Below are 23,261 nucleotides of genomic sequence, written 5' to 3' on the forward strand. Positions count from 1 at the left end.
GCGGTGGTGATGGTGGTGGCAGCGGTGGAGGTGGCATTGCGTTGTGTAGTGGCTGGTGCTTGTGCGCTGCCGGCGGTAAAAATGAATGGTGTTGACGTGAAATGGTGATGGTCGTAAGGGTGAAAATATAGGGTATGAGAGGGGAGGAGCAGCGGTGGTGGTGGTCTTGTTGGCGATGGTGGTGTCTATGGAAACGCGTGTGAGAGAACTTGGAAATTATGGAGTGACAGATGAAGATGCATAGTGGTGGCAGCGAGGGACAAAGAGGTGAGAAGGGAAGGGAAGGGAAAGGGGGAAGTGGCAGAGGATGGAGTCATGTTGGGAGGGACGGAGAAGGGAGGATGAAAGACGCGCACAAATTGATTAGTATTAGGTTATGTTGGGTTACGTTAGGTTACGTTAGTGTTGACATAAATGTGTTGAAGATGGTGTGGTTCTTAGGTATGGAGGTCCTTCATGACTTGTATGGAAGACTTAATATTTCTAAGCCATCCACATTCCTTTTCATTCCTCATTCTCCTCCTCTTCGCTTCAAATTTAAATCTGCCTCCTCTCTTTCCCTGCTACCAGATCTGACATATTCCTCTATTCCTTCTTTTTTCACTCTTCTCGTCTTCGTTTCTAATCGCCATTCACTTTCTCTCTTCCCCTTTCATTCATTCATGTCCCACTCTTTCTTCTCGTTTTTAATCCCCATTCCTTTTTCTTTCTCCTTTCTCTACTTTTCATTCCTTATCCTCCTCGTCTTTGCTTGTAATCCTCGTTCCCTTTTTCCTCGCCGTTCCCTTTCTCTCCACCCCTTCATTTCGCACTCCTCCTCTCTTCTCTTTTCACTTCAAATACCCGTTTCCTTTTCCTTGCCCTTCCCTCTCATCCTTCCTCGCAGTCCTTCCCCTCCCCTCTATACTTATCCCTGAATGGAGGGAAGATGCGTCACCACCACCACTGCCAAGGCTATATAATCACCTCCCACCATCTGCCGCCTCCTAAGCGATTCACTGGTTTTGAATTTGTTGGACAAATTCATTCACCACTCGTAGCATCGATTAACTCGCTGTTATACGCCAGCACAACACCTAACAAACAAGTCTTTCACTGCGCCTTGATTATCACCACTAGCATGCGGGTAACGATAAATTCTTTGTCGTTTGTTTGCTGTGTTGTTAAACCGATGGAGGGAGGATTAAAGCCTTGAAAATGCATGAGATATACGCGTAGGCAAGAGGTAAAGTGTAGCACAGTGAAAGACTTCTGCTGAATCACCACCCTGGCAAGGGGAGGCATTCCTAGCGGCTAGATTTCCCATTTATCAGCGTTCATTTTCACTACCACTACATCACCTCTTCATTCACTCTCCGCGGGATCAAGTAGAGAACACGAGTAAATGTTACACGCGAGGCAACTCTGGTTCGTCTCCACACCACCCTCTCTCCAAGCTGTAAATCATGTTTGGAGGAGATGATGAGCTTATCTCTTCCGCCCACAAGAATGCATCGTTCTGTATTTCAGTTCCTTTCGACAAAACCCATGTGATTCTCTGTTTACCGAAGGGGGGAGGGGATGGGGAGGGCTGGCGAAGGCACGGTCTTTCCTTTATGCAGAGGGCTGACAGATCGCCACCCCTCCCACTCGTCGACTGTGGTTCGTAATACCCACAACATTCTGCGTGTGTGTGTGTGTGTGTGTGTGTGTGTGTGTGTTTGCGAGAGAGAGAGAGAGAGAGAGAGAGAGAGAGAGAGAGAGAGAGAGAGAGAGAGAGAGAGTGTATGTGTGTGTGTGTGTGTGTGTGTGTGTGTCGTGGTCGTTACGCATGGCGGCAGGTTAAAGGAGGAGGGTGTTGGAGTGGGAGAGGGGGTGGGCAGTGCGTGTCTGGAGGTCTTTCATCGATCTTCGCAACATCAATGATTTTCCAAACGTTCCTTAAATGCTGTATTCTTGTTGAGCATATCACAGGTTCAGAAGATTCAGTACCTACACAGTTCATGTTTTGCACACACACACACACACACACACACATGGTCAAGTCAGGAACAAATGAACCTCAGACACCCACCACACCACTGCCCCTCCCTCTCAGCGTCTCAGGTCCGCTCGACGCACACAAGCGTAATAATAATGGCCTGGGAGATGAATGAGAGAAGTGACCCTTCCTCCTAATCGTTTCCTCAGCGCGGCAGCACATCAAAAGCTTACAATTGTCAACATTACCACCGAGAAACAGTATAATAAAACACTTTTCTTACCCCTAATGCCTTGAGTCCTCGGCGATCATTAGCCTGCTTTCCTCCAGTGATGTAGAAGGGATTAGTACTTGTTCAGTGTCTCGCTACGCCACCCTATCAAGCAAGGATCTGCAGGTCTTGACAACTCGGGGTCGAGCGCCCCTCCGATTGTCGCCTTGCCTCCCCTCGCTGCGTGCACTTAGGGGAATAATAAATCACCAGCTTTAAGTGGGAGTTGCCGTCATCTTCCTGGGAAAATGCCAAAAGTCTGCTTGAGCTTGCACTTGCCACACACACACACACACACACACACACATACACGCACACACGCACATACACACATACATACAGAGAGAGAGAGAGAGAGAGAGAGAAGTGAAAAAAGATTAGAGATAGAAAACCTTGCGTCGTCTTGTGAATGACTCGTAATTTCGCGTGAGCTTTCTTTTCTGATATTTTTATTTATCCGTCGGAGCATTAAGTGCACGCAAGGATGAGGTGAACGTCTGGCTGACTGTGAGGGTGAATGTTATTGATGAGGTGATTTACGAAGTGTTGGGGCGGGTAGATTGCTTCAAGTGTGTGTGTATGTGTGTGTGTTTCTTCATGGACACACATACGTTCTTTATATACCTAAAAGTTTAGGAATGTATGAGTTAAGTATGAGGGAAAAGTAAAGTGTTGCAAGATTTGTACAATACAGACCTCTCTTTTTACTTGATTAACAAATCCTTGCCGTAATCTCCTGTCGAGAAGTAAAATAAAGACCCGCTTCATGACAAGTCTATCGCAAATTTAGCGTTTAAAGTGAGAAACTATCCAAATATCACATAATACTATTGATACAGCAGCAGTAGTTTACGAGAGGAGCAGAAGGAACATGACAAGTCTATCGCTTTATGACAAGTCTATCGCAAATTTACCGCTAAAAGTGAGAAGCCATCCAAATATCACATAGTACTATTGATACAGCAGCAGTAGTTTACGAGAGGAGCAGAAGGAACATGACAAGTCTATCGCTTTATGACAAGTCTATCACAAATTTGGCGCTAAAAGTGAGAAGCCATCAAAATATCACATAGTACTATTGATACAGCAACAGTAGTTTGCGAGAGGAGCAGAAGGAATATGTTCATGCATATAGAAGGTGTCGGACTTAAAAATTAGTGTATCACAAATTTAGCGTTACAGGTGAGAAACTATCAAAATATGAAATAGTACTGTAGATATCTGTAGTTTACAAGAGAAGCAAGACGAATGTAGTCATGCAAAAAGAAGATGCTAGCCTTGAAAATAATTTTTATAACATATAAGGCGAGGTTGAGTGAGGTTGGCTGGTCTGAGGTCGGCCCGATGGAGCAATAGTTCCAGCCTTGCATTCCTGGCCATGGAGAGACAATTTAGGCTTGACTCCAGTGACGTTGCGGACCCTGTTCACCAAGCAGGGAATACATACGGTACATAGGCCGAGAAGTTACGACCCTGTGACTTTGCAACCCCTTAGACCAGTGGAGATATTTATCCTGCATTGGACTCTTGTAACTGATGAAATTAATGTTAGCTTTTATACTCCATTAGTTCGGTAAACATTATCAAGCATAATATTTATTTTTATTAGTGAAAAGTGTTACGGTATCATGGAACAAAAAGAAAACACTAAATGTAATAAAGAAATGAATAAACAAACAAACAAATACATAAATAAAAAAAAAATAAATGAAAAAATAAAATAAAGACTATATCACTTGCATGCCTGTAAAGTGAAAATAAAACAGATAGTTAAAAATATCAATAGATAAATTAATCCGTAAACAGACAAATAAATAGATATATAAGCAGAATATACATATAAAATAAAATATCACATGCATATCACTAACTCCTGCAACGAAGCACTCCTACTCTCTTCACGCACCGGAGTGACACAAGAGGGAACTATTGGAAAGTTGTACCAGCTACTGCGTGTGTCTTGTGGTGCCACCGAAAGCTGCACATCCCGTCAATGTGATTACCCTACGGCAGGAAGGTATCTGTTGCCGGGAAAGTTTCTTTTGACAGGCCGTGCACGATTAGCTGACCGCCACTTGAGCCTGTGACGAAAATGTGGAGGGTCGACACGGACTCGGAAAGATATATTACAGGCTGTGAAGAAGCTGCTAGATAAGGATAGCGAATAATAGTACTACGTGAATCTGTGGCGATGATGCGTTAACACAAGGAGAGCGATGACCGATTAAGTGACCGTCTCATAAATCTGTATGAACGAGGAAATGTAAGTTCATGCAGCAGTCGCCGGTCAAATGCTTTCTTCTAAATAATCAGCAAGCCTATTTGCACTGAGGGACGAGAAAGGACGAGAGCACGGGGACCCTTCCAATACGTTAATTTGATGTAATAATTATAGCAGTCATCCTAGTAAGTCCATGTCTTGGGCATTTCATTTTTACATGTGCCAATGATTATAACATAAAAAAAAATAAAATAATAATAATAATAATAATAACATAAAGGATAAAGGAAACTGCAAGAAACAGTCAGGCCTACACGTTGCAGTCCGTGAATGAAACATACATACCTATTTCCACCTACCTTCGTCAACCATATATTTGTCATCCGTAAAGTTTATTGGGATTATCATTTTTTGCTGTTATTATTATTATTATTATTATTATTATTATTAATATACTGCCTAGTGTGGGCCTGATGGCTTCTTGTAGCTTCGCTTGAATTTTTTCTGCGTTCTTATCTTCTTCTTTTTCTTCTTTTATTATCGTTATTGTTGCTATTGCTATAATTTTTGTTATCGTTGTTGTTGTTGTATTTTTTGTTGTTGTTGATGTCGTCGTTCTCTTTACTATTAAGTGCATTAAGTAGTATTGCGCAAGATTTTGATTACAAAGTGACAACAAAAGAAAAAGAAGAAGTCTGAGCCAGTTATATCCGCGGTGAAAGTAGTATGTTTGTGTGAGTGTGCGTGCGTCTCCTGCCTGAGGAGAAGTGCATAGAAACTGTCTGGCGGCGTGACTGGGGGCTCGTTGGAACCTTGCGGGAGCTAATAATGGCGCAGTTGGTGTTAGTCCAGTAGGGGGGTTACCAAGGTCAGGATGGGGGGAGGTGAGGGGTGTTCGACAGAGGCGGTGAGGTGGATCATGGCGCCCGCTGTCCTTGTAAGCCTCCTTCTCCTCCTCCTCTTCTTCCTCCTTCTCCTCCCCCCCCCCCACATGTTCAGTGATGAGGGTGTAGCACAGTGAAGCACGTGGTGGGTGGGACTTCTTGTGATCTCTCGTTTTCAGTGGGACGACATGGGGCAAAGTGTGTCCCGTGAACAAAGGAAGGGAAAATAAGTGTAAACCTATGTCAATTAGTGTGCTTATGTCAGTTAGTGTGCTGCTACAGCAGCAGCAACAGCAACAGTAGCAGCAACAGCAACAACAACAACAACAACAACAACAACAACAACTACTACTACTACTACTACTACTACTACTAGTACTAGTAGTAGTAGTAGTACTGCTACTACTACTAGTACTAGTAGTAGTAGTAGTACTGCTACTACTACTACTACTACTACTAGTACTACTAGTAGTAGTAGTACTGCTACTACTACTACTACTACTACTACTACTACTACTACTACTACTACTACTACTACTACTGCTACCACTTCCATTATTAACATAATATTTTGTTTCCTTTGAGCAGTCTTTGCTGAAAAAAAAAATAATGTGAAAAGACAATGACTGGCAATCCTATATTAATTGTTCTCAGTTCTACAGAAAAGGAAATACGTGCTATACTCAGATCAAGTTAATTTATTATTTCACCTCAGATGACGCAGAAAAGCAATATACATACTCTAGTAAATCCTGAAGTGTAGGCAATTTATAAGTAAACCATTCTAGTCGCTGCTTCAACCTTTCTTCCCTTCCACTTTAGCGAAACCTTCTATAAGCCCAAGCGTCCCACCACACCCTTGAGAGCACCACCTCGTCTCGCTGTCCTGGAACAAAAACGGGACTCTTGTCCAAAAGAGTACAAGTGATAGTGATTTAAAAGTGAACTAATATATATATATATATATATATATATATATATATATATATATATATATATATATATATATATATATATATATATATATATATATATATATATATATATATATATGAAGAAAGCTGCAGTGAAGAATGATAGAGGATGAAAAAAAAGTTGTTTACTGGGTTTTTGTATCTGTGGAGAGCGTCAACAATCAGATAGATCTTAACGGAGGAAGAAAAGTGACTGGGAAACGTTAACGCTTTGAACCTGTTACCACACCACCACCACCACCACCACCACCATCTCCACGATCACCATCACACCGCACTTCACCACATCTCACCAGTCACATCCATCTCACCACCCACCTACCACAGCCTTCTCTATATCACAGAACCATCTCGGCTCCTGTCGCATCCGCCACTTGGTAGACATGCACAATATTCTGTAACCCCGCTTCCATTATCACCAACCCCTCCGTGTCCACTACCGCCATGACTATTACAACTTGCACTTCCGCCACTACTTGCTACAAACTCCTCCTCTTCCTCGTTTTCGTCCTCCTCTTCCTCCTCCTCCTCCTCTTCTGCCTTCGTCTTTGCCTCCTCCTCCTCCTCCTCCTCCTCCTCCTCCTCCATTAGCACAGTTCTACACCACCAATACCAGAGAGAGAGAGAGAGAGAGAGAGAGAGAGAGAGAGAGAGAGGCAGATAGATAGATAAACAGATTGACAGACGGACAGAGAAGAGACCGACAGATGAGAGACGCAGAACCACACCTACCCTTTCACCCACACCCACACACACACACACACACACACACACACACACACACACACTATTGCATTATAACCCGAGCCTCACACAAGCACAAAGTATGACACACATTCAGCTTAATACAAATATGATTATTCGCCAAGCCAAGGACGCACAATCGTAAGTCCGACATCAATGTAAACACTAACCACTTAAGACTGGAGTTCATATGCACGAATTAAAACGCTCATTGACTTTAAAATAAGTTACCCAGCATGCTCAAATCAAATTAAAGAACATGGACAGGAAAATAATAAAGGAGGAAAAATGGAGAAGAAAATTGATGATTAGATAAGAAATAAAAAAAGAAAAAAATAGATAAATAAAATAAACACTCTTCCCCTCCAAAAAAAAAAAAAAAAACATGGAATTCTAATACAATTATCAGAAAGAATTTTTGGCAAGCATAAACATAGTTAATCAAATATGAGAAGCATAATCACAAAAACAAACACACTGGCATGTTTTATGGAAATGAGGCGGGGGATCTAATTTCTCTTCGTCCTGCAAGTGTCATACAATAATGCCTGACACACAACTTCTTAAAGCATTAACGAAAAGTTCTTCCTGCGTATTCTTTTATTTCATCAGACTCTCGATAGAAGTTTGTAAGGGATGTGCGTGTGTGTGTGTGTGTGTGTGTCTGTCTGTCTATCTCTGTCTGTTCGTCTGTCTAACTCTCTCTTGTACAGGCAATCAGTCCATCCATTTCTTGCTAATCTGGTTTCCCATTACCGTCAGAATGATAGTAAACTGAGCTTCTAGTGATTTTAAAGGGGTGTGTTCTTACTTCTGGTCACTGGTAATGTTTCTCTTCCAATTCTTCCTCCTCTTCCTTTTCGTTCTCGACATTTTTTCCTCCCTTTTCGTTCTCGTTGTCCTTTTCCTCCTCGCTTTTTTTTCTCTTCTTTTTCGTCGCCGTCTCTTCCTGTCCCATCTCTTATCTTCTCTTCCTCCTCTTCCGCATCTTCTTCCCTTCCCTTCCTCCCTCCCTCCCTCCCTCCTTTTCTCTCTTCCTCCCGCCCTCCCTCCCTCCTCCTCCTCATGATTTTCTTATTCTCAGTCCTCCTCCTCTTCTTTCTTCTTCCTGCCTCCTATGACTAGCTGTTGCTCTCTGCCTTGTCAAATTAAGGTGCTGTTGCTGCCCAGCGTCACTGACTTACATCACTGTCTTCTCTCTTCGTGAAACATCTTTCGATTTAAATTTAACGTGTTGTCTTTTTTTAATGCGAAGTCGTCATTAATATTGTCACTGTGTGTGTTATCAGCCCCTCATGATTTCGTTTTTGGCGTTACAATATTGGCCTGTTCTTGTTATGTGAGTAGTGTTGGGTCTTTCTGCTTCGCATTGCTTTTGCGCTCGCATGTTCTTGTTTGACAAGAAAAAAACTGCAACATTGATGTGATTCTCCGTGTTATACTTGTGGTGTCGATATAACAATGCTGATATTTATGCTCATTTAAATGCAATTAGCAACACTACCTTAAGGCTCTGGTCGTCAGGGGATCCATAACATATCATATACTTGACATGTAAATTTACCAATTCACTGAGTGAGGTGGCTGACAAGAAAAAATAGATGGTAATGGAGAGAAAAGAATACTTGCCTCGCCCCCGGCAACACAGGGATCCGCGACATTTCCAATCAGTGTTTGACCAAATACAATTAAGGAAAGGACACGACATTTTATTTTTTTATTTTTTTTTTTTTTCTGACGTAGAATTCAAGCCAATTAATGTAACTATTACTAGAAAATATTGAACTTTTTTCATATAGCAGATGTAGCAATACAAATATTGTGGTAGCATCCTCACCATCATCATCATCGTCAGCAGCAGCAGCAGCAACCATAGTAGTACAATAGTTATTTGTCGCTGTGGTCGTCTTCACTTGGCAGCAACAATCGCTCTCTTCACGGAGTACCCCGATCATCTGAGATTTACAGTAAAAATGTGTCCAGAATTTCTTGCGGAGCTTGTGCTTAAATGTTTATTGAACTTATTACTTTTTTTTTTTTGTGTGTGTCTGTTTGTGTGTGTGTGTGTGTGTGTGTGTGTGTGTGTTTGTTTCTGATGTATTACAAGAACATCAGCGAACACAAGATGTAAATAAATTTTATTACAAGGAAAAACAAATTGAAGATTTTGTCCTCCAGATCGAAAGAGATCTGTAATGAATGCAATACATGTAAACATTCAACACACGTTTCAGATGAGAAGGAAACAGATGTAAGCAAGATATCTAGCTTCTGCTGGAATGATGGGGTTTGTTTATCGTCGGTCATAATTTTATACAATTGTTCATTTACATTAGCGAACAACATAAAACAACAGTAAACACAGGATCAGATTGAACTCTTTTAAAAAATTTCGTCGGGAATAAGGAGCGTCGTCTCCACACAGACATTAGTAATTGTATTTTCGTTAATGCACATGACATCTGAGTTTCGCTTGCTGTAACGCCAGCCAAGCAGGAGCAAAGTGCGTGCGCTGCCTTGTATCCACATCCCCAGTGCAACGCTTTCTCTAGCACGGAACTTGAAGAATCGTGGTGAATAATGAGGGATGAAAACAAATAAATAGCAAATAAATAACTATAACAAATACATAAGTCCACTTAAAATATGCATAACATCGTCATAAAATCCACTTATGGTTCCTCTGTAAGACACGAAAGAATTAAAACGTATTTTCTGCAGACTGTGCCCCCACAGGAGGGGGGAGAAAGGTACTACAGTCCCGGAGCCCGGCATTCCGGGAGGCCCGGGGCCCGTGATAGCAACCTGAATTTGTAAAGTTTAAAAAAAGAAAAGCCCAAATACTGAAGGGAGAATTAAATTAGAAAGAAAAGATAGCACTAGTGGTACTAAAAAAATAAATCAATACGGTGCTGGCTGTAGTCAAAGTTAGAAAAATTATAATGATAACTACTTGTTTCGATTGGCTTATACATTTCAAGTAAACAAAGATCTTCTATTAGTTACCCGTCTCTCGTCAGTATAGCTGCAGGTTTTCTGTTATACGCAATTCGTAGTGCTCATGTTTTCACTCATTGCAACACTAACGAATTATTGACAAGATATTATTCTTAAATAATGATTATTATGGATTTTGTAAGTTGCACAAAGTGAACAGAATTATCAGAGTTTCGTATAGATTCGTATAGATTCACCGTTCGAATATCAGAACTGCCATCTGCCAAGGCCAAGCTGTTGTGACCTGCTGGGTGCTGCTGTGTGTGACGAGGCATCACGGAATGACTGTTTACTTGCTTGGTTAATAAAAGTATTGCTTATATTTTATCACTATACAGCTTTCAGACATCTGATCGCTAAGAAAATTTACCTATATAACCTCATTAAAGCTTTATACATGGCTGCAGACCATCAAGCGTAATAGCATCACACTTCAACAGACGTTGGGAAAGTACCTCGAAAAGTTTCCTGCTTCCTGCTGTAATATAGAACGTAAGCGCATTTACGCACTTGAGTTCACCATTACTTCAGCTCCTGTGCCTTCACATTATTAAATGGTTATGTTTTAGAGATCGCCCTGTTGCAGTGCACCGTATGGGACGCCTTACCAGTACAAGTATTCAGTTACTAACGGAGGAACACGAGGAAAATCATCACCAGTGAAATTTTTAATGTTTCTTAATCCTATCTGACTACTTTATCTTTCTTTATTCATCAAAATAGATCGCAATAAGTTCATCCATTGGTCACAAAAGGTCGGAGTTTCACTTATTCTTTATGCATGTAAGGCTTTCTCATTAACAATGTTTGGTGAATTGCTTCTTAGGTCCTCCAAGTTTATCTCCTGAAGTTATCTGCTCCCCAACACACGCTGAAACTTGCTCGGTAAGTGCATGTTTGTCTATTACACATCTGGGGCGACGCTTGTAATTAAATAATTCAATATAATACACTCACTCTCGGCCTGGACTTAAGCGGAAATGTTCGTAGTTGTGCAGCAGCGGCAAGCAGGCAGAGGGGCGGGAAAGAGAGATAGATGCCTTTACTGCCCCCAAACCACAGTCCCTCCACCCCTCCGCTGTGTTTACCCTTAGGCACTGGCCTGGGAATACGCTTGCGATGGATTTCGTACATGGCCTCACTCTGATTTCCTGTTCCCATCAAAGCTAAATGAAGAACAAAACCACCGGGACTCGGCCATGACTTAGCGTGTGTGTGTGTGTGTGTGTGTGTGTGTGTGTGTGTGTGTGTTTGTTTTTGTTTGTTTGTTTATTTGTGTGTGTGTGTGTGTGTGTGTGTGTGTGTGTGTGTGTATTTGTGTATGAGTGAGTGTGTAGGATTGGGACATATCAAGAAATTGGTGTCAAAGAGGAATTAGTTAATAGTCAATATCACAAATCCAATATCGGGGCATTTCGGTTTGGGAGGCGAGCGTTTGATGTTCAGTGAAACTAAAGAGCGACTTTCCAGGAAAGCTTTCATAATGCATCAGAAAAAGTCATTATTGCTTACATCAAATTACCACATTGATTATTTCCTCAACCTGACCAAACGACAGAAAGGAGGCTTTGCTAGCGACGCACACACTAGATGGCGGCACTTAAGTTTCCAGCATCTGTCCGTCACACGCTTGGCTCATAAACAAGTGAATATTGGCTTACACTGATAGCAGTGTGTGTGTTCATCATTGTTCCCGCGCTGTATGTTTGTGTAGTTGCTGTATATTTCAGGTTCATACGTATTCAGAGCAAGAACAATATTATATGTATATACGTATTTCCCTGTATCTGATGGACGTCAATATGTATCCTCTGGCATACACCGCGGAAGAAATATGATACATGCGTTAACACATGTATCATATTTTCACATCAGTGTTCTTTAGCGCTTTGCGTGAAAACAATAAATGTCAAATAAAAATGGATGAACAAAACAAATAAAATATAATGACAATATAGGTTAACAGACTACTAAAACTTTATTATTTACTATTTATTGCCTGCACGAGTAGATGATTTTCCTCGGATGTGCTGCTTCCTGAAAAAAAAATAAACATTACATTAGCTATTACATCTTTACCCCGCATGTTCTTATAGTCAATGACCCTCATTATCTTCTTCACCTCTGTCTCCTATCTCCTCTCAACTCCAACCTCCTCTCTTAAGTGGTCTCCTGTCTACCATATGCCAATAATATTAGTTCGTTGCCTTTTTCTCTTACAAGATGGAAGCGCCTCCGTCAGAGAGAGACAAGCCCTAGCGTACATATAACTCCTGCGATCGGCTTTCCTGATTAAAGCGAAGTCCTTCAGCAGCATCCTGGGAGACGCTGCGCCCTTGGTTAGTCCGGCGGAGGCGCGATCAGCAGGGCGCTCACGATCTGACTGGGATTTCTGTATTGCAGAGGAACCGAACCTGGAATTAGATTTGACCCGTAATGAAACGAGGCAATTGCATTCAGATTAATCTTCCCTAAATCAGATCGCATAACACACACACACACACACACACACACACACATAGGACTGGGAAGGTTGCTCACACTGTTATCTATAGTATAAAGCTACTTATTTATTTATTTTATTTTTTCAGATCTTTTCGAAGCCTTCTGTACAAAAGGGAAGCTTTGGTAAAGTACTAAATGAAATGGATGGATGATCACTGACAGAAAGACAAGAAAACAGTCATAAATAATAAAGTTGCATAGCATGAGTGTTGTCCTAATGATATCTATTTTGGTTTCATGTAGATGAATGTATGGATTGATTACCGTGATGGATATATTTCAGGACGGTGTTGTAATGAATACCAAAATCCCTTCGATTAGTGGAAGCAGCTTTGGAAGATGGAAAGTCGAAACTCCAAAATATTACAGACTGTAAACAAAAGCACACACAGACAAAGACGAGAGAGTACGATGAGATGAGAGAAAAAAAAAAAAAGCAAAGGGTTCAAGGGTAATAACGTAGGATGATCCCCTTTCAGAGACCCTAAGAAGCCAGATCACTGAGAGAGATGCGTACAAGGAGGGTAGGCTATTCTTTTTTGTTTCATTAATATCCGAGCTAAAGCGCCTGTAAAATATCGTTGGTAGTTGCGATGGTTGGCCGCAGCTTCAAGTGGAGTAGGCAGAAATTTTGAAGTAACACGTAGGAATTTTGAAGTGACAGGTGGTTAGAGAGTTGTGATGCTCCTTGGTCTCTTAAGTACTCTTGCACTTTATATTAGGAATGTAAGGCTGATGGATAGTGGATAGTCTACGGTCATGCGATGGTTGCAGATAAGTGGCCATATTGAGGGGGGTTTTTATTCAAGACCTCAGAGTTTCATACGTCAGCCTCTCAACCACCTTTCCCGTGAGAGTAATTATTGGCTTTTAGTTTATGCTTCATTATGGAAAGTTAAAACTCAGACTCAAGTTTTCTCGTGATTTTTTGTTTTTGTTTTTTCATGACTGGTAGAATTTCTCTCTCTCTTTCTCTCTCTCTCTCTCTCTCTCTCTCTCTCTCTCTCTCTCTCTCTCTCTCTCTCTCTCTCTCTCTCTCTCTCTCTCTCTCTGTCTGTCTGTCTAGTAGATTAGATTATAAAATTTTAATTCCTTGTCGGAAGCCACATTTGTTATTTTCTTCAGGGATTCATGAGTCATTTTATTTACTATCTGCCCAATTTAGGAAATGCATCTGTCAACTTTTCCTCTAGTTTCATATGCGTCTTTAATCGGCTGTTTCATGTCATATATTAATGAAATTTGTTTTTTGTTTTTCATTTATTTCAGTAGAATAATAATGTATCGAGACGATGAATACATAAGTGAAAAAAAAGATATAATTTAATTAAAACATTCTGCATACTATTATAGTTATGAAGTCAACGTGTGGGTACTGTTATTAAGTGAAGTGACAATTGATAAGTAATGATGCCGAAGGAATAACAGACAGTTGATAGAGGAATTTTGACAAGACAGAGAGGTAGAGAACAAGAAGAAATGAGGCAAGGAAAAAAAAGGAAAACTCCCATGACTGTTTTGAAGCCAAGACTTAGTATTCTAACTAGTGAAAAATGTTAAGTATTGTCTTTAACGTGGTAGCTTTGTCATCGATGTCAGAGGGAATAATCAAGATGCATATACTAAGTTGTTAATGCAATGGTGATTTACATGAGGTGCATATTTTCTGACAGTAAATTCAGAATGTTGATAATCGTAAATATATTATGAGGACAAACGCCTTATTAAGTATGTATTGGTTCACGCTGGTCGGTGTTGGCTCTGTGCTGGGTCTGCGCTGTCTGTTTTGACTTGTTTTGGTTTCGTGTTGATTCTGATCTTGTGTTGCTTCAGTGTTCGTTCTCCATTGACCTGTGTTGACATGTGTTTGTTTGGTATTGATTCTGTGTTGCTTTGTGTTGGTTATGTTTTGGTCTTGTGGTGCCCTGCTGTGGTTGTTCATTGTTGTTCATTGTTGGTGTGCAGTGGACTTCTTTGCTTATTTGCGATTTGCACTGGGTTTTAAACAAATGGAACTGTTAGTTTTTCTCCTGTACCTCAATTTATTAATGAAGAGGTGCATAATATGTTAACTATAAGTGCATACAGGCAAGTATGCATATTCAATGTTAGACATTTGAACAGAAATGGCCATGCTTAGCCTATTGTTCGTTTGGTGCCGCATAACATCAGTATGAACAATGCATCGCTAACATGAATACTGGATACTCAGCACCAATGGAACAGCTGGCCATGACGCTGCTTGTGAAATCCTGACTTAAAAGCGTATCGAAATAATGCCCTACTAACGAGTTAAGCTGTGGATCAGGATGAAAGGACTCAAGGTGAACAGTATAATTAAGCACAATTACGATGTATTATGAAAAGTTATTTTGCATTATTTTTGAGGCACGTGATGTGATGCAAAGTCCATGAAGATAAAAATAAAGGAACACAAAGAATAACAACAGCTACTGGAGAGATGTCTTACTGTCATTGTCACTTGAGCCTAATAATAAAAAAAAAAAACCTTGATATTAACATTAATTAAGAAGAAACATTATGAGCACGTAAGCCCCTGTCCTGCCACCCACTCTCTTCCTAGTATTTATCAATGATCTCCTAAACCAAACTTCTTGTCCTATCCACTTCTACGCTGACGATGCCGGCCTGCACTTTCGACGTCTTTTCATAGACTTCAAACCCTTCAGGAAGTAAACAGCTCACGCAAGGAAGCAACAGAACACCTGATTTCTGATCTCTCTAAAATCTCTGATTGGGGCAGAGCAAACTTGGTATTGTTCAATACCTCAAAAACTCAATTCCTCCGTCTATCAACTTGACAACCTTCCAGACAACTTATCCCCTCGTCTTCAATGATACTCGACTGTCTCCCTCTTTTACACTCATCATCGGTATTTCCTTTACTTATAATCTAAACTGGAAACTTCACACCTCATCTCTAGCTAAAACAGCTTCTATGAATTTAGGTGTTTTGAGTCGTCTCCGCCAGTTTTTCTCACCCCTCCAGCTGCTAACTCTGTACAGGGGCCTTATCCGTCCATGTATGGAGTATGCTTCACATGTATGAGGCGTTCCACTCATGCCGCTTTTTTAGACAGGGTGGAATCAAAAGCTCCTCGCCTCTAACTGACTGTCTTCAGCCTCTTTCTCATCACCGCAATGTTGCATCTCTTGCTATCTTCTAACTCTATTTTCATGCCAACTGCTCTTCTGACCTTGTTAAATTCATGCCTTCCCTCCTCCCGCGGCCTCGCTGCACAAAACTTTCTTCTTTCTCTCACCCCTATTCTGTCCACCTCTCTAATGCAAGAGTTAACCAGTATTCTCAGTCATTCATCCCTTTCTCTGGTAAACTCTGGGACTCCCTACCTGCTTCTGTATGTCTTCTGTATGTATGAACTTTTTTCAAGAGGGAGGTTTCAAGACACTTATCCTGTAATTTTTTATTACCGCTTTCGCCTCTGTTCGGGGACCGGTACCTCAGTGGGCCTTTTCTATTGCAGTTTTGTTGCAATTTGGCCGGTGTCCCTGCAACATAAAAAATAAATAAATAAATAAATAAATGAATAAAAATAAATTTGAATAATGGCAAAGAAATTAAGTGTACAGACCAAATTATAAATGTCCAATTTTATTACTGTCTGACCATTTCTCTCTCTCTCTCTCTCTCTCTCTCTCTCTCTCTCTCTCTCTCTCTCTCTCTCTCTCTCTCTCTCTCTCTCTCTCTCTCTCTCTCTCTCTCTCTCTCTCTGCCTATCTGTCTAGTAGAGAGAGAGAGAGAGAGAGAGAGAGAGAGAGAGAGAGAGAGAGAGAGAGAGAGAGAGAGAGAGAGAGAGAGAGAGAGAGAGAAAATCCCGTTGGCTCTGAAAATTTTTAATCGCAAATGAGGGAGAGAAAAAAAGCGGCGGTTGGTGTTAATGAGCTCACACGCCTCATTCCTAAATGGGAAGAAAGTTTACTAAGTCCAGCATTGTACAATAATAAAATAATAATTCTTATATTGTGATAATTTTTTTGCCATATTTGACATAAGATTATATGTAACTTCGACACAACATTAATAAACCACACGGAGAAGGATACTCACTTCATTAAAAGTGTGGAGGTGAGATGAAGTTAAGAGTTTGCTCATCTGAACTGAAGTAAATTCAGTAACGATCAATACATTTTTTTTTTTGGGGGGGGAACTACTTCAGTAAAGCTAAGAAACTGTTCCTTAAGATTTATTAATTCGTATAGAGTCTGAATTAATATATAATGTGATAAATATGTTGGAAGTTTAGGTAATAACAGCAAACATGCAGAGGAGTGAGCGCCGCAGCTCACCGGTGTGGTCGGCGAGTGGTGGTGCGAAGACTACCCGTACTCGTATCCCGCGTAACTTGCGAGAATATCACTCATGGTGGTCACCGCTAAATTATGGGATATCGTACTCGCTCTTACTGGCTGAGAAATTTTTTGACGAATAGCATACTCATGTGCCTCAGACTTGGCGAGGTAGCGAGAGACAGCAGTGAAGTGTGCACGACGATACAAAGAAGAGATAATTTGAGGGAGGAATGAGTCACATTCTTAAGGAGACAACTGGTAAATGAGTTTGAAGAAATGTTACTAAAAATAATGTTTTGTTTGTCCTTATCCACAGACAGAACATAATGACGTATGTAGCTAAACTATTATTTGTTTTTATACCAGACGTCGACTGCTGCCGATACACGAAGGCGTAGAGGATAAGATATCCAGTATACAAAAAAAATAGAATAATTGGTAGTAAGATATAAAAAGAAAATTAATTTACTTTGAAATTTCAGACTATACTTACTACTACTTGATGAAGATGAAGCAAACTAAGGATGACATTATTTATGCTTAATAAGACGGAAGAAAATAAAAAATAAAATAAAAAAATCAACATCTTGCTTAGAGCACTTGGATGATTGTGCAATAGACTGCCATAATACCATGTGCCCTTTATTAAGGTGAAAAAATCATGCATATTGCCACACATAGAAATAACAATTGATAGACGATGAATTAACGGAATGGAAGACGGATCCAGATGCTCAAAACAGAAGACAAAAAATAAATAGATAAATAAATAAATAAATAAATAAAATTAAAAAATAAATAGATAAAATAAGATAAAATAAAGTAAATAAATAAATAAGTAACTAAATAATAAATAAATAAATAAATAAATAAAAATAAGACGTCATAAACGTTTCGCTGGAACTAACTGGGATAAACAAACACTGGACAGATGAAGATGAAGTCTTGGCGAGGCCTTCCTCTGCCTTCCTGCTGCCTATGGCTTCCTGTGGTGGTGGTGATGGTGGTTGTGAGGATGATGAGTATAATGGTGATGATGATGATGATGACGAGGAGGAGGAGGAGGAAAAGGAGTCTCTCATGGTAGGGATTAGTCTATAGATCGTGAAATTAACCACAAGAGATGTTTTTTAGTTACGTAAGAAAAGCCAAATAATTACGAAGAAACAAAGACGTTCTTAAATAATTTGATATTAAACCATGAAACTCAAGCAGATGGTAAAGTAACTGAAAGCATTCACGAATATATCTATTAAGACAGAAATTATCTCTTGACCATTAAAAAGTAAAATGAAATGAATATCGATACAGTAGAATGTTTTAGGTAAAAAAAAAATTATGATGGGAAACATTTTGCCATTTCAGTTCTTTTTTTTTTTTAAGCTTGATAAAACATAGATCATGAAACGCTGACCATTCGTAAAAATTAAAGTTATTATTTTAATTAGCCCTTTCCATTACTTCAAGTGCTGGGTTAAGGTTTGTAGATCTCTTTTTTTTTTTTTTATGGCTTAGATCTATTTTTAATATACTTTAATCTCTCACCTTTAAAGCTGACGCAGTGCCAAGATCTGGTGCGGCTAATCGCTGTTTGATGAGGCCGTCTGTTGCCTGTGCAGCTCGTGTGATAGTGACTGACTAGAGTTTTGTCACTCCTTAACTATGTCAACCACTCGTGTTTTTGTTCTGCTCTGCAATGATGAAAATAGATAACAGCCTTCTTCCTACCAGATCTTGACGGTGCCAGGTATCTCCGAGGCAACAGTGGCAACGCTTGGTGGTGGTGGTGTTAAGATTACATAAACTCTGAGACCGACTAAGACGTAGCCAAAACCGCAGATTTACTTGATTTGTACTGTTACTGTAATTTTTTTTTTTTTATGTAGGAAGGACGCTGGCCAAGGGCAACAAAAATCCAATTTACTAAACATGAATTAAAAAGTTAAAAAAGAAAACGGCGAGATGACATCAATGAACCTAAATATTATTTCAGAATCTGGAAGTAACAAATAAAGTACAGAGCGATGTAAACTCCTCTGTTGTGATATAAGAACATACAGGAAAGTGTGTGTGTGTGTGTGTGTGTGTGTGTGTGTGTGTGTGTCATCATCCCTCATCCTGTTTATAAATTTGTCTGTATTATTACAAGTGATTTTCTTAGTTACTCAAATGCTGAAAGGTACCGATGTGCAGCCTCAGGTTCGTACAGAGGGATTGCTGAAATGTTAAGGGTATTAGGTAATTTAAGGGTGACAGGCTCCCAACACATCATTCATAGTTGACTCCTTTTTTCAGAAAATCCATGAATTGTTTTGTTGGTTTGCATTGATTTTGTGTTGCTTTGTTTTGACCTGTAGTGATCAGTGCTAGCTCGCGTTTGTCCGGTTTGCACTGGCCACTGGTGGTTTGTATTTGCTCACTGTGCTTCTGATTTGTTGCTTTTATTTTTGGTTTAGGTCAGTGAAAGTCAACCTGTTTACCTTGTTCATATTGGTGTTAGAAAGTACTGCCGTTCCTGTCTCTGTCGGCTTCCACTGTTTGACGGTCGGCTCACGCTCTCTCTCCAAAGAAGACAGGGAAACTGGTATTAGTGTTGGCTAACGATCAAAACACTCTAGCTCCTACACACACACACACACACACACACACACACACACACACGAAAGAACATAATAAGTTGAGAAGGGGAAGATGTTTGGATGATAATAGAACGTAAAACTTTCCCCAAAACAATATAGATATCTGTAATAAACTGGAATAGGTGATAAAGGCAAGGAGTGTACATCAGCTAGAAGAAAAACTAGACGATTATAGATAAGGAGGCAGGAGCAGACGAGTATAGCTCAGGCCCTGTATATTGCTATTAAGTACACACACACACACACACACACACACACACACACACACACACACACACACACACACACACACACACACACACACACACACACACACACACACACACACACACACACACACACACACACACACACACACACACAGACATCCACACACATGGCATGTTAGTGTGTGTGTTTATATATATATATATATATATATATATATATATATATATATATATATATATATATATATATATATATATATATATATATATATATATATATATATATATATATATATATATATATATATATATATATATATATATATATATATATATATATATATATATATATATATATATATATATATATATATATAACTCTTATTCATTCTTAGCCGTTTGCTTTAATACTCCACATTTAAAGAAGTCTGACCTACGTGTTGTAATCCATTATTTTTTTTATTGCCTATAATGATATTATGTTATTACTTTAAGGGATTTTCGTGCAACATTATGCCATTCTGCTTTCATCTTTCATCACAGGTGAGTCCTGCAGTGCTGTTCTGTACTCGTCCATGCCATGCAGCACCGGCGCGTCGCACAGTGCAGTATAATTAGCTTCCTCACTTAGTATCTTCTGCTTTACCTTTACAGCAGAGATGAGTTTTTTTTTCTCCATTTATATATTTTATGTCCTGTCATAGTGTATCTTTGTATCGTTTAGGAAACGTGTCCAAGTGGAAAGGCACTCTTTACGGCTACCTTCATGTACGGTAACCTGTTCTGCTCCGGCCAGCCTCTGTGCGGGCACTGTGGTGCTGTCCGTTAGCAGCCCGCGTTCCGTAGCCTTCCCTGTGCCCCCCGACCTCGTCTCGCCGGGCGAGGTGGGTAAGAGCGAACGCAGTTGTCTGTCCTCAGCGTTCCTCTCCGGTGAACGACCCTTTTCGGCTCAAGGGGCGTATAAGGACGCTTAAGGTGACCGGTATACACCTTTAGATTGACACACAAATCTATGTTCACCTTGACGCAGGTGTAACTCAGGTGGGCCAAGTTTGCACGCCTCTCTGATTGGCCAGACGCTTGGGAAGACCGTCTGACAACGCGTAACTTTCTTCCCTATTGATTCCCCCCCCCCTCCCTCCGCCTCCTGCTCTCTTTACTACGTACAACCGGCCCTCACCTTCAACCTCGTCCCAATCCCCCAGCATCCTGTCCCCCACTCCCTCCCGCCCTCTGCTCGTAGCCCCCGGAGAAGGGAGGATTTGGGGAGGAAAGGTATGCATGGCTGGTGGGTGGAGCGGTGGTCGGCCAACATTGGGAGAGTAGGAGGGAAGTTGCCACTGTAGTAGGAGCGGCACAGCAGGTGTTGTGGCCCAGCACCTCCGCCAGCTGTAACACACACACACACACACACACACACACACACACACACACTATCACTTTAAGTAGTTTTTAGTCCCCGAGAGATGGTGACAGAGCAGCTGTGGATAGACACATCCTTGTGAAGGAACATTAGTTTTCATATTTAACTTCCAGTGAATGGCAGAGGACCTTGGGTGTTTGCTGATGCTAACAGTGACGCAGCGCTGATCTAGCATGGCCTGCGACAACTCCGCCTGACATTGCTTGAGGGTGTGTGTCTGCTGTTGTCATGGCAAGTGAGAAGGGATTGAATATGCGTTACTACCAAAAAGAGCTGCCGGCCGGCCACACTACTGCATGTTCTTAGCGGCTGCCGCGCTGCCAGACGCACGATCATTAGCTTGGAACTGCTTTCCTCATGTAAATCAATGATGTTTCCAGTTTTGTGTTCATAAAAAAATGATTGAATGTTGTATTTTGTCTGCTCATTCTCAGTTTTACTTTAGGGTCCGCGAAACAAGCAGAAGGAAGCATAGTATCCGAAAGTCCTGATGTTTTAGGAGCGCGCCTCTCCTCCTCTCTGGGAAGACGCGGATCAATCTGCCTACAGGAATAAAGTCACGAGGACGCCTACTATGAACTGTGTAGTCTCTCTCTGCCCCACACAGTCCTAGTTGGTTAGTCTGTCCAGAACAGTCCGCGTGCCCCCGAGCTTCAGGAGGGTTACTTGTTCCTACTAGTGTCCCGGAGCCTCCGCCAGTCACCTGAGATTGGCTGTTGTTGCCACACCACACCACCACTGACACGCTCTCACGTGGAGAACATATAGATCTTATTTTAAACAGGTACGTTTAGTATGTAGTGCTTTGATTTGTAACGCTACAAAAAAAAAAAAAAAAAAATGAAAAAATCATGCCTCCATCAGCATTATCTTGAAGAATTTTCTAGAAATTTTCTCTCAACGATAGGCAAACGTATTTGAAGATGAAATCTGTTTTGACTTAAGATGCAGTAATCATAAATAAATTTCAGAGTAACACGTAAATGACCTTGATGCGTGTTTGAGGCACGCAGACGCGTCAGGCGTGGCACTGGCGGCAGTGATGGTGTTTTTATGGTGATCCATACCTCCACCACCATCCACTCACCAGGAGGACAGTAAAACCAGTAACAAAAGCATTGGTGACCACAGCGACATCAAACAACTCACCACTCCTTGCATCTAAAAATACGTGCACGCTAAACCCACAAAGGTTGGAGGCTGATGATCGCTTAATTACGTCGGTGAACAAACATGGTGGCCGTTCGGCAGCGGCCGCTAATAAATCGGCGGTCGTTGTGTGGCACGAATATTTATCGTTCAGAGTCTCTTGCGGTCTGCGTCAACAGATTTCATGAATGAAAGACTAATGTGACGGGTATGATTAATGATCGAGTGACCGTCGTGGCCGTGGGAAAGGGGAGGCAGAGATAAGGTTAAGGTGGCGGGCCTCCTCTCCGGAAAATAGTGCTATGGAAAACTTTAGTGGTCAGAGTATCTCTGTCTCCCCAAGCGATCACCATGGTTATGCCCGCTCTGGCCATGGCCCTGCACAGGGAGGGAGTCGCCGGTACGCTCGCTCGCTCGCTCGCTCTCTCTTTCTCCCTCTCTCCACGTGTAGTAACACCTCCCTCCTTTCCCAACCACTCCTGCCTTCGCTGTACCCTCACGTGCTGCTATTGCTGAAGCGTCTGTCACTCGTTCAAGAATGTGGCGCATGTATACGCACAAAAAGGAACTAAAAATGAAGAGTACGCTTTTGAGGAAATAGTAGTGCAAAATGTTCCAAATAGGCAACTCTGCATGGGTTGCTGGTTGCAACTTGGTAACTCGGCGCTCGGGAGTTTAGTGCTGAGATGACTCTATAAGAGGGGACTGCTACGGTCTCTCGCCACACTCCGCCTCCTGTAGCAGTCATGGGAGTGACTTAGAGGAACCAGGAACGCGCACTGGCTCATTCACTGGCACTACTGAAAAGAGTTACGCGCTGTGTTGTGGAGTGTTGTGCTGCGCCGAGGACGCTCGCCCGCCCTGAGCGATGCCTCGGAAATCTGCATGTTTTACACCTGACCAGAGAGCAGAACCATCAGTGTTGCGAGTGCAGAAGACGACCTCAGTGAAGC

The 23,261-nt window shown here is 41.2% G+C and overlaps 1 long non-coding RNA gene across 1 annotated transcript in view; it reads left to right on the top strand.

The window, feature by feature from the left end:
• Positions 1–21,802: 21,802 nt before the first annotated feature.
• LOC135114076 (uncharacterized) overlaps positions 21,803–23,261 on the top strand; it is a 91,514-nt gene continuing 90,055 nt past the window's right edge. The window contains exons 1-2 of the long non-coding RNA XR_010275199.1: positions 21,803–21,943; positions 22,131–23,261. The exon at positions 22,131–23,261 is cut by the window's right edge and continues 163 nt beyond it. This is a non-coding gene — a long non-coding RNA (uncharacterized LOC135114076). The remainder of the gene's footprint in view (positions 21,944–22,130) is intronic.

The sequence above is a fragment of the Scylla paramamosain genome, chromosome 27 (assembly GCF_035594125.1).
Source record: "Scylla paramamosain isolate STU-SP2022 chromosome 27, ASM3559412v1, whole genome shotgun sequence".
NCBI lineage: Eukaryota > Metazoa > Arthropoda > Malacostraca > Decapoda > Portunidae > Scylla > Scylla paramamosain.